The sequence below is a fragment of the Schistocerca gregaria genome, chromosome 10, assembly GCF_023897955.1.
Source record: "Schistocerca gregaria isolate iqSchGreg1 chromosome 10, iqSchGreg1.2, whole genome shotgun sequence".
Taxonomy (NCBI): Eukaryota; Metazoa; Arthropoda; class Insecta; order Orthoptera; family Acrididae; genus Schistocerca; species Schistocerca gregaria.
In genome coordinates, this window is record NC_064929.1 from 17,975,345 (window position 1) to 17,987,544 (window position 12,200).

Consider the following 12,200-nt stretch of genomic DNA (forward strand, 5'->3'; position numbering starts at 1 on the left):
GTTTCGTCAAGACTCTGATAGTCCACAGATTACAGAATGCCTCCAGATGTGCATCGGAAGCTATTATAATGACTTCCAGAGAACGATCAAAGCGTAGACTGTTTGAGACATTACTCCCATATACGAAAGTGCGCTTGGCGATTGTTGTATTCAATCCCGATGCAATTTCTGTGTTTCATCAACACTCTGATATTACACAGATTACAGAATGCCTCCAGATGTGAATCGGAAACTACTACAGGTCTTCCAGGGAACCATCAAACCGTAGACTTATTGAGACTTTACTCCCATGGAGGGAAGTGCACATGGGGACTGTTGTATTCAATCCCGATGCAATTTCTGTGTTTCATCAACACTCAGAAAGTCCACAGATTGTAGAATGCCTCCAGATTTGCATCGGAAACTACCACTGGACTTCCAGGGAACGATCAAAGCGTAGGCTGTATGCGACATTACTCCCATGGAGGAATGTGGGCATGGTGACTGTTGTATTCAACCCCGATGCAATTTCTGTGATTCATCAACACTCTGATAGTCCACAGATTACAGAATGCCTCCAGATGTACATCGGAAACTACTACTGGTCTTCCAGGGAACGATCAAAGCGTAAACTGTTTGAGACATTACACTAATGGAGGAAAGTGCGCATGGTGACTGTTGTATTCAATCCCGATGCAATTTCTGTGTTTCATCAACACTCTGATAGTCCACAGGTTACAGAATGCCTCCAGATGTGCATCGGAAACTACTACTGGTCTTCCTGGGAACCATCAAAACGTAGACTGTTTGAGACACTACTCCCATGGAGGAAAGTGCGCATGGTGACTGTTGTATTGAATCCCGATGCAGTTTCTGCGTTTCATCAAGACTCTGATAGTCCACAGATTGCAGAATGCCTCCAGATGTGCATCGGAAACTACTACTGGTCTTCCAGGTAACGATCAAAGCGTAGACTGTTTGAGACATTACTCACATGGGGGAAAGTGCGCATGGTGACAGTTGTATTCAATCACGATGCAATTTCTCTGTTTCATCAACACTCTGATAGTCCACAGATTACAGAACGCCTCCCGATGTGCACTGGGAACTACAACTGCTCTTCCAGGTAACGATCAAAGCGTAGACTGTTTGAGACATTACTCACATGGGGGAAAGTGCGCATGGTGACAGTTGTATTCAATCACGATGCAATTTCTCTGTTTCATCAACACTCTGATAGTCCACAGATTACAGAACGCCTCCCGATGTGCACTGGGAACTACAACTGGTCTTCCAGGGAACGATCAAAGCGTAGACTGTTTGAGACATTACTCCCATGGAGGAAAGTGTGTATGGTGACTGTTGTACTCAATCCCGATGCAATTTCTGTGTTTCATCAACACTCTGATAGTCCACAGATTACAGAATGAATGCACATGTGCATCGGAAACTACTACTTGTCTTGCAGGGAACGATCAAAGCGTAGACTGTTTGAGAAATTACTGACATGGAGGAAAGTGCGCATGGTGACTGTTGTATTGAATCCCGATGCAATTTCTGTGTTTCATCAACACTTTGAAGGTTCACAAATTACATAATGCCTCCAGATGTGCATCGGAAACTACTACTGGTCTTCCAGGGAACGATCAAAGCGTTGACAGTTTGAGACATTACTCCCATGGAGGGAAGTGGGCATGGTGACTGTTGTATTCCATACCGATGCAATTTCTGTGTTTATTAACACTTTAAAGGTCCACAGATTACATAATGCCTCCAGATGTGCATTGGAAACTACTACTGGTCTTCCACGGAACGATCAAAGCGTAGACTGTATGAGACAATACTCCCATGGAGGAAAGAGCGCATGGTGACTGTTGTATTCAATCCCGATGCAATTTCTGTGTTTCATCAACACTCTGATAGTCCACAGATTACAGAATGACTGCCGATGTGCATCGGAAACTACTACTGGTCTTCCAGGGAACGATCATAACGTAGACTGTTTGAGACATTACACCCATGGAGGAAATTGCGCATGGTGACTGTTATATTCAACCCCAATGCAATGTCTGTGTTTCATCAAGAATCTGATAGTCCGCAGATTGCAGAATGCCTCCAGATGTGCATCGGAAACTACTACTGGTCTTCCAGGGAACGATCAAAGTGTAGACTGTTTGAGACATTACTCACATGGAGGAAAGTGCGCATGGTGACTGTTGTATTCAATCCCGATGCAATTTCTGTGTTTCGTCAAGACTCTGATAGTCCACAGATTACAGAATGCCTCCAGATGTGCATCGGAAGCTATTATAATGACTTCCAGAGAACGATCAAAGCGTAGACTGTTTGAGACATTACTCCCATATAGGAAAGTGCGCTTGGTGATTGTTGTATTCAATCCCGATGCAATTTCTGTGTTTCATCAACACTCTGATATTACACAGATTACAGAATGCCTCCAGATGTGAATCGGAAACTACTACTGGTCTTCCAGGGAACCATCAAATCGTAGACTTATTGAGACTTTACTCCCATGGAGGGAAGTGCACATGGGGAGTGTTGTATTCAATCCCGATGCAATTTCTGTGTTTCATCAACACTCAGAAAGTCCACAGATTACAGAATGCCTCCACATTTGCATCGGAAACTACCACTGGACTTCCAGGGAACGATCAAAGCGTAGGCTGTATGCGACATTACTCCCATGGAGGAATGTGGGCATGGTGACTGTTGTATTCAACCCCGATGCAATTTCTGTGTTTCATCAACACTCTGATAGTCCACAGATTACAGAATGCCTCCAGATGTACATCGGAAACTACTACTGGTCTTCCTGGGAACCATCAAAACGTAGACTGTTTGAGACACTACTCCATTGGAGGAAAGTGCGCATGGTGACTGTTGTATTCAATCCCGATGCAATTTCTGTGTTTCATCAAGACTCTGATAGTCCACAGATTGCAGAATGCCTCCAGATGTGCATCGGAAACTACTACTGGTCATCCAGGTAACGATCAAAGCGTAGATTGTTTGAGACATTACTCACATGGGGGAAAGTGCGCATGGTGACAGTTGTATTCAATCACGATGCAATTTCTCTGTTTCATCAACACTCTGATAGTCCACAGATTACAGAACGCCTCCCGATGTGCACTGGGAACTACAACTGGTCTTCCAGGGAACGATCAAAGCGTAGACTGTTTGAGACATTACTCCCATGGAGGAAAGTGGGTATGGTGACTGTTGTACTCAATCCCGATGCAATTTCTGTATTTCATCAACACTCTGATAGTCCACAGATTACAGAATGAATGCACATGTGCATCGGAAACTACTACTTGTCTTGCAGGGAACGATCAAAGCGTTGACTGTTTGAGAAATTACTGACATGGAGGAAAGTGCGCATGGTGACTGTTGTATTCAATCCCGATGCAATTTCTGTGTTTCATCAACACTCTGTTAGTCCACAGATTGCAGAATGCCTCCAGATGTGCATTGGAAACTACTACTGGTCTTCCAGGGAACGATCAAAGCGTAGACTGTATGAGACAATACTCCCATGGAGGAAAGAGCGCATGGTGACTGTTGTATTCAATCCCGATGCAATTTCTGTGTTTCATCTACACTCTGATAGTCCACAGATTACAGAATGACTCCAGATGTGCATCGGAAACTACTACTGGTCTTCCAGGCAACGATCATAAAGTAGACTGTTTGAGACATTACACCCATGGAGGAAATTGCGCATATTGACTGTTATATTCAACCCCGATGCAATGTCTGTGTTTCATCAAGAATCTGATAGTCCACAGATTCCAGAATGCCTCCAGATGTGAATCGGAAACTACTACTTGTCGTCCAGGGAACCATCAAACCGTAGACTTATTGAGACTTTACTCCCATGGAGGGAAGTGCACATGGGGACTGTTGTATTCAATCCCGATGCAATTTCTGTGTTTCATCAACACTCAGAAAGTCCACAGATTACAGAATGCCCCCAGATTTGCATCGGAAACTACCACTGGACTTCCAGGGAACGATCAAAGCGTAGACTGTATGCGACATTACTCCCATGGAGGAATGTGGGCATGGTGACTGTTGTATTCAACCCCGATGCAATTTCTGTGTTTCATCAACACTCTGATAGTCCACAGATTACAGAATGCCTCCAGATGTACATCGGAAACTACTACTGGTCTTCCAGGGAGCGATCAAAGCGTAAACTGTTTGAGACATTACACCCATGGAGGAAAGTGCGCATGGTGACTGTTGTATTTAATCCCGATTCAATTTCTGTGTTTCATCAACACTCTGATGGTCCACAGGTTACAGAATGCCTCCAGATGTGCATCGGAAACTACTACTGGTCTTCCTGGGAACCATCAAAACGTAGACTGTTTGAGACACTACTCCCATGGAGGAAAGTGCGCATGGTGACTGTTGTATTCAATCCCGATGCAATTTCTGTGTTTCATCAAGACTCTGATAGTCCACAGATTACAGATTTTCTACCAGATGTGCATCGGAAACTACTACTGGTCTTCCAGGGAACCATCAAAGCGTAGACTGTTTGAAACTTTGCTCACATGGAGGAAAGTGCGTATGGTGACTGTTGTATTCAATCCCGATGCAATTTCTGTGTTTTGTCAAGACTCTGATAGTCCACAGATTACAGAATGCCTCCAGATGTGCATCGGAAGCTATTATAATGACTTCCAGAGAACGATCAAAGCGTAGACTGTTTGAGACATTACTCCCATGGAGGAAAGTGCGCTTGGTGATTGTTGTATTCAATCCCGATGCAATTTCTGTGTTTCATCAACACTCTGATATTACACAGATTACAGAATGCCTCCAGATGTGAATCGGAAACTACTACTGGTCTTCCAGGGAACCATCAAACCGTAGACTTATTGAGACTTTACTCCCATGGAGGGAAGTGCACATGGGGACTGTTGTATTCAATCCCGATGCAATTTCTGTGTTTCATCAACACTCAGAAAGTCCACAGATTACAGAATGCCTCCAGATTTGCATCGGAAACTACCACTGGACTTCCAGGGAACGATCAAAGCGTAGACTGTATGCGACATTACTCCCATGGAGGAATGTGGGCATGGTGACTGTTGTATTCAACCCCGATGCAATTTCTGTGTTTCATCAACACTCTGACAGTCCACAGATTACAGAATGCCTCCAGATGTACATCGGAAACTACTACTGGTCTTCCAGGGAACGATCAAAGCGTAAACTGTTTGAGACATTACACCCATGGAGGGAAGTGCGCATGGTGACTGTTGTATTCAATCCCGATTCAATTTCTGTGTTTCATCAACACTCTGATAGTCCACAGGTTACAGAATGCCTCCAGATGTGCATCGGAAACTACTACTGGTCTTCCTGGGAACCATCAAAACGTAGACTGTTTGAGACACTACTCCCATGGAGGAAAGTGCGCATGGTGACTGTTGTATTCAGTCCCGATGCAATTTCTGTGTTTCATCAAGACTCTGATAGTCCACAGATTACAGATTTTATACCAGATGTGCATCGGAAAATACTACTGGTCTTAAAGGGAACGATCAAAGCGTAGACTGTTTGAGACATTACTCCCATGGAGAAAAGCGCGCATGGTGACTGTTGTATTTAATCACAATGCAATTTCTGTGACTCAACACTCTGATAGTCCACAGAGTACAGAATGCCTCCAGATGTGCATCGGAAACTACAACTGGTCTTCCAGGGAACGATCAAAGCGTAGACTGTTTGGGACATTACTGCCATGAAGGAAAGTGCTCATGATGTCTGTTGTATTCAATCCCGATGCAATTTCTGTGTTTCATCAACACTCTGTTAGTCCACAGATTGCAGAATGCCTCCAGATGTGAATCGGAAACTACTACTGGTCTTCTAGTTAACGATCAAAGCGTAGACAGTTGGAGACATTACTCCCATGGAGGAAAGTGCGCATGGTGACTGTTGTATTCCATCCCGATGCAATTTCTGTGTTTCATAAACACATTGAAATACCACAGATTACAGAATGCCTCCAGATGTGCATCGGAAACTACTACTGGTCTTCCAGGGAACGATCAAAGCGTATACTGTTTGAGACAATACTCCCATGGAGGAAAGTGCGCAAGGTGACTGTTGTATTCAATCCCGATGCAATTTCTGTGTTTCATCAACACTCTCATAGTCCACAGATTACAGAATGCCTCCAGATGTGAATCGGAAACTACTACTGGTCTTGCAGGGAACCATCAAAGCGTAGACTGTTTGAGACTTTGCTCACATGGAGGTAAGTGCGCATAGTGACTGTTGTATTCAATCCCGATGCAATTTCTGTGTTTCATCAACACTCTGATAGTCCACAGATTACAGAATGAATGCACATGTGCATCGGAAACTACTACTGGTCTTGCAGGGAACGATCAAAGCGTTGACAGTTTGAGACATTACTCCCATGGAGGAAAGTGCGCATGGTGACTGTTGTATTCCATACCGATGCAATTTCTGTGTTTATCAACACTTTAAAGGACCACAGATTACATAATGCCTTTAGATGTGCATTGGAAACTACTACTGGTCTTCCAGGGAACGATCAAAGCGTAGACTGTATGAGACAATACTCCCATGGAGGAAAGAGCGCATGGTGACTGTTGTATTCAATCCCGATGCAATCTCTCTGTTTCATCAACACTCTGATAGTCCACAGACTACAGAATGACTCCAGATCTGAATCGGAAACTACTACTGGTCTACCATTGAACGATCAAAGCGTAACTGTTTGAGACATTACTCCCACGTAGGAAAGTGCGCATGGTGACTGTTGTATTCCATCCCGATGCAATTTCTGTATTTCATCAACACTTTGAAGGTCCACAGATTACAGAATGCCTCCAGATGTGCATCGGAAACTACTACTGGTCTTCCAGGGAACAATCAAGGCGTAAACTGTTTGAGACATTACACCCATGGAGGAAAGTGCGCATGGTGACTGTTGTATTCAATCCCGATGCAATTTCTGTGTTTCGTCAAGACTCTGATAGTCCACAGATTACAGAATGCCTCCAGATGTGCATCGGAAGCGATTATAATGACTTCCAGAGAACGATCAACGCGTAGACTGTTTGAGACATTACTCCCATGGAGGAAAGTGCGCTTGGTGACTGTTGTATTCAATCCCGATGCAATTTCTGTGTTTCATCAACACTCTGATATTACACAGATTACAGAATGCCTCCAGATGTGAATCGGAAACTACTACTGGTCTTCCAGGGAACCATCAAGCCGTAGATTGATTGAGACTTTACTCCCATGGAGGGAAGTGCACATGGGGACTGTTGTATTCAATCCCGATGCAATTTCTGTGTTTCATCAACACTTTGAAGGTCCACAGATTACAGATTGACTCCAGATGCGCATCGGAAACTACTACTGGTCTTCCAGGGAACGATCAAAGCGTAGACAGTTTGCGACATTACTCCCATGGAGGAAAGTAGGCATGGTGACTGTTGTATTTAATCACAATGCAATTTCTGTGACTCAACACTCTGATAGTCCACAGAATACAGAATGCCTATAGATGTGCATCGGAAACTACAACTGGTCTTCCAGGGAACGATCAAAGTGTAGACGGTTTGGGACATTACTGCCATGAAGGAAAGTGCTCATGATGTCTCTTGTATTCAATCCCGATGCAATTTCTGTGTTTCATCAACACTCTGTTAGTCCACAGATTGCAGAATGCCTCCAGATGTGAATCGGAAACTTCTACTGGTCTTCCAGTTAACGATCAAAGCGTAGACAGTTGGAGACATTACTCCCATGGAGGAAAGTGCGCATGGTGACTGTTGCATTCCATCCCGATGCAATTTCTGTGTTTCATAAACACATTGAAGGACCACAGATTACAGAATGATTCCATATGTGCAACGGAAACTACTACTGGTCTTCCAGGGAACGATCAAAGCGTATACTGTTTGAGACAATACTCCCATGGAGGAAAGTGCGCAAGTTGACTGTTGTATTCAATCCCGATGCAATTTCTGTGTTTCATCAACACTCTGATAGTCCACAGATTACAGAATGCCTCCAGATGTGAATCGGAGCCTACTACTGGTCTTCCAGGGAAACATCAAAGCGTAGACTGTTTGAGACATTGCTCACATGGAGGTAAGTGCGCATAGTGACTGTTGTATTCAATCCCGATGCAATTCCTGTGTTTCATCAACACTTTGAAGGTCCACAGATTACAGAATGCCTCCAGATGTGCATCGGAAACTACTACTGGTCTTCCAGGGCACGATCAAAGCGTAGACAGATGGAGACATTACTCCTATGGAGGAAAGTGCGCATGGTGACTGTTGTATTCCATCCCGATGCAATTTCTGTGTGTCATCAACACTTTGAAGGTCCACAGATTACAGCATGACTCCAGATGTGCATCGGAAACTACTACTGGTCTTGCAGGGAACGATCAAAGCGTAGACAGTTTGCGACATTACTCCCATGGAGGAAAGTAGGCATGGTGACTGTTGTATTCAATCCCGATGCAATTTCTGAATTCCATCAACACTCAGATAGTCCACAGATTACAGAATGCCTCCAGATGAGCATCGGAAACTACTACTGGTCTTCCAGGGAACGTTCAAAGTGTAGACTGTTTGCGACATTACTCCCATGGAGAAAAGTGGGCATGTTGACTGTTGTATTCCACCCCGAAGCAATTTCTGTGTTTCATCAACACTCTGATAGTCCACAGATTACAGAATGCCTCCAGATGTGCATTGGAAACTACTAGTGGTCTTCCAGGGAACGATCAAAGCGTAAACTGTTTGAGACATTACACCCATGGAGGAAATTGTGCATGGTGACTGTTATATTCAATCCCGATGCAATTTCTGTGTTTCATCAAGACTCTGATAGTCCACAGATTGCAGAATGCCTCCAGATGTGCATCGGAAACTACTACTGGTCTTCCAGGGAACGATCAAAGCGTAGACTGTTTGACACATTACTCACATGGGGGAAAGTGCGCATGGTGACTGTTGTATTCAACCACGATGCAATTTCTCTGTTTCATCAAAACTCTGACAGTCCACAGATTACAGAACGCCTCCCGATGTGCATTGGGAACTACAACTGGTCTTCCAGGGAACGATCAAAGCGTAGACTGTTTGAGACATTACTCCCACGGAGGAAAGTGGGCATGGTGACTGTTGTATTCAATCACGATGCTTTTTCTGTATTTCATCAACACTCTGATAGTCCACAGTCTACAGAATGAATGCAAATGTGCATCGGAAACTACTACTGGTCTTGCAGGGAACGATCAAAGCGTAGACTGTTTGAGAAATTACTCACATGGAGGAAAGTGCGCATGGTGACTGTTGTATTCAATCCCGATGCAATTTCTGTGTTTCATCAACACTTTGAAGGTCCACAGATTACAGAATGCCTCCAGATGTGCATCGGAAACTACTACTGGTCTTCCAGGGAACGATCAAAGCGTAAACTGTTTGAGACATTACACCTATGGAGGAAAGTGGGCATGGTGACTGTTGTATTCAATCACGATGCAATTTCTGTATTTCATCAACACTCTGATAGTCCACAGATTACAGAATGCCTCCAGATGTGCATCGGAAACTAATACTGATCTTCCAGGGAACGATAAAAGCGTAAACTCTTTGAGACATTACACCCGTGGAGGAAAGTGCGCATGGTGACTGTTGTATTCAAGCCCGATGCAATTTCTGTGTTTCATCAACACTTTGAAGGCCACAGATTACAGAATGCCTCCAGATGTGCATCGGAAACTACTACTGGTCTTCCAGGGAACGATCAAGGCGTAAACTGTTTGAGACATTACACCCATGGAGGAAAGTGCGCATGGTGACTGTTGTATTCAATCCCGATGCAATTTCTGTGTTTCATCAAGACTCTGACAGTCCACAGATTACAGAATGGCTCCAGATGTGCATCGCAAACTACTACTGGTCTTCCACGAGACGATCAAGTCGTAAATTGTTTGCGACATTACACACATGGAGGAAAGTGCGCATGGTTACTGTTGTATTCAATCCCGATGCAATTTCTGTGTTTCATCAAGACTCTGATAGTCCACAGATTACAGAATGCCTCCAGATGTGCATCGGAAACTATTATTGGTCTTCCAGGGAACGATCAAAGCGTAGACTGTTTGAGACATTACTCACATGGAGGAAAGTGCACATGGTGACTGAAGTATTCAATCCCGATGCAATTTCTGTGTGTCATCAACACTTTGAAGGTCGACAGATTACAGAATGCCTCCAGATGTCCATCGGAAACTACTACTGGTCTTCCAGGGAAAGATCGAAGCGGAGACAGTTTGAGACATTACACCCATGGAGGAAAGTCCCCATGGTGACTGTTGTATTCAATCCCGATGCAATTTCTGTGTTTCATCAACACTCAGATAGTCCACAGATTACAGAATGCCTCCAGATGTGCATCGGAGACTACTACTGGTCTTCCAGGGAACGTTAAAATCGTAAACTGAGACATTACACCCATGGAGGAAAGTGCGCATGGTTACTGTTGTATTCAAGCCCGATGCAATATCTGTGTTTCATCAAGACTCTGATAGTCCACAGATTACAGAATGCCTCCAGATGTGCATCGGAAACTACTATTGATCTTCCAGGGAACGATCAAAGCGTAGACTGTTTGAGACATAACTCACATGGAGGAAAGTGCGCACGGTGACTGTTGTATTCAATCCCGATACAATTTCTGTGTTTCATCAACACTTTGATGGTCCACCGATTGCAGAATGCCTCCAGATGTGCATCGGAAACTACTACTGGTCTTCCAGGGAACGATCAAAGCCTAGACAGTTTGAGACATTACTCCCACGTAGGAAAGTGCGCATGGTGACTGTTGTATTCCATCCCGATGCAATTTCTGTGCTTCATCAACACTTTGAAGGTCCACAGATTACAGAATGCCTCCAGATGTGCATCGGAAACTACTACTGGTCTTCCAGGGAACGATCAATGCGTAAACTGTTGTATTCAATCCCGATGAAATTTCTGTGTTTCATCAAGACTCTGATAGTCCACAGATTACAGAATGTCTCCAGATGTGCATCGGAAACTACTACTGGTCTTCCAGGTAACAATCAAAGCGTAGACTGGTTGAGACATTACTCACGTGGAGGAAAGTGCATATAGTGACTGTTGTATTCAATCCCGATGCAATTTCTGTGTGCCATCAACACTTTGAAGGTCCACAGATTACAGAATGCCTCCAGATGTCCATCGGAAACTACTACTGGTCTTCCAGGGTAAGAGCGAAGCGTAGACAGTTTGAGACATTACTCCCACGGAGGAAAGTGCGCATGGTGACTGTTGTATTCCATCCCGATGCAATTTCTGTGTTTCTTCAACACTTTGATGGTCCACAGATTACAGAATGCCTCCAGATGTGCATCGGAAACTACTACTGGTCTTCCAGGGAACGATCAAAGCGTAAACTGTTTGAGACATTACACCCATGGAGGAAAGTGCGCTTGATGACTGTTGTATTCAATCCCGATATAATTCCTGTGTTTCATCAAGACTCTGATAGTCCACAGATTACAGAATGCCTCCAGATGTGCATCGGAAACTACTACTGGTCTTGCAGGGAACGATCAAAGCGTAGACTGTTTGAGACATTACTCACATGGAGGAAAGTGCACATGGTGACTGTTGTATTCAATCCCGATGCAATTTCTGTGTGTCATCAACACTTTGAAGGTCCACAGATTACAGAATGCCTCTAGATATCTATCGGAAACTACTACTGGTCTTCCAGGGAAAGATCGAAGCGTAAACTGTTTGAGACATTACACCCATGGAGGAAAGTGCGCATGGTGGCTGTTGTATTCAATCACGATGCAATTTCTCTGTTTCATCAACACTCTGATAGTCCATAGATTACAGAACGCCTCCCGATGTGCATTGGGAACCACAACTGGTCTTCCAGCGAACGATCAAAGCGTAGACTGTTTGAGACATTACTCCCATGGAGGAAAGTGCGCTTGATGACTGTTGTATTCAATCCCGATGCAATATCTGTGTTTCATCAACACTCTGATAGTCCACAGATTACAGAATGAATGCAGATGTGCATCGGAAACTACTACTGGTCTTGCAGGGAACGATCAAAGCGTAGACTGTTTGAGACAT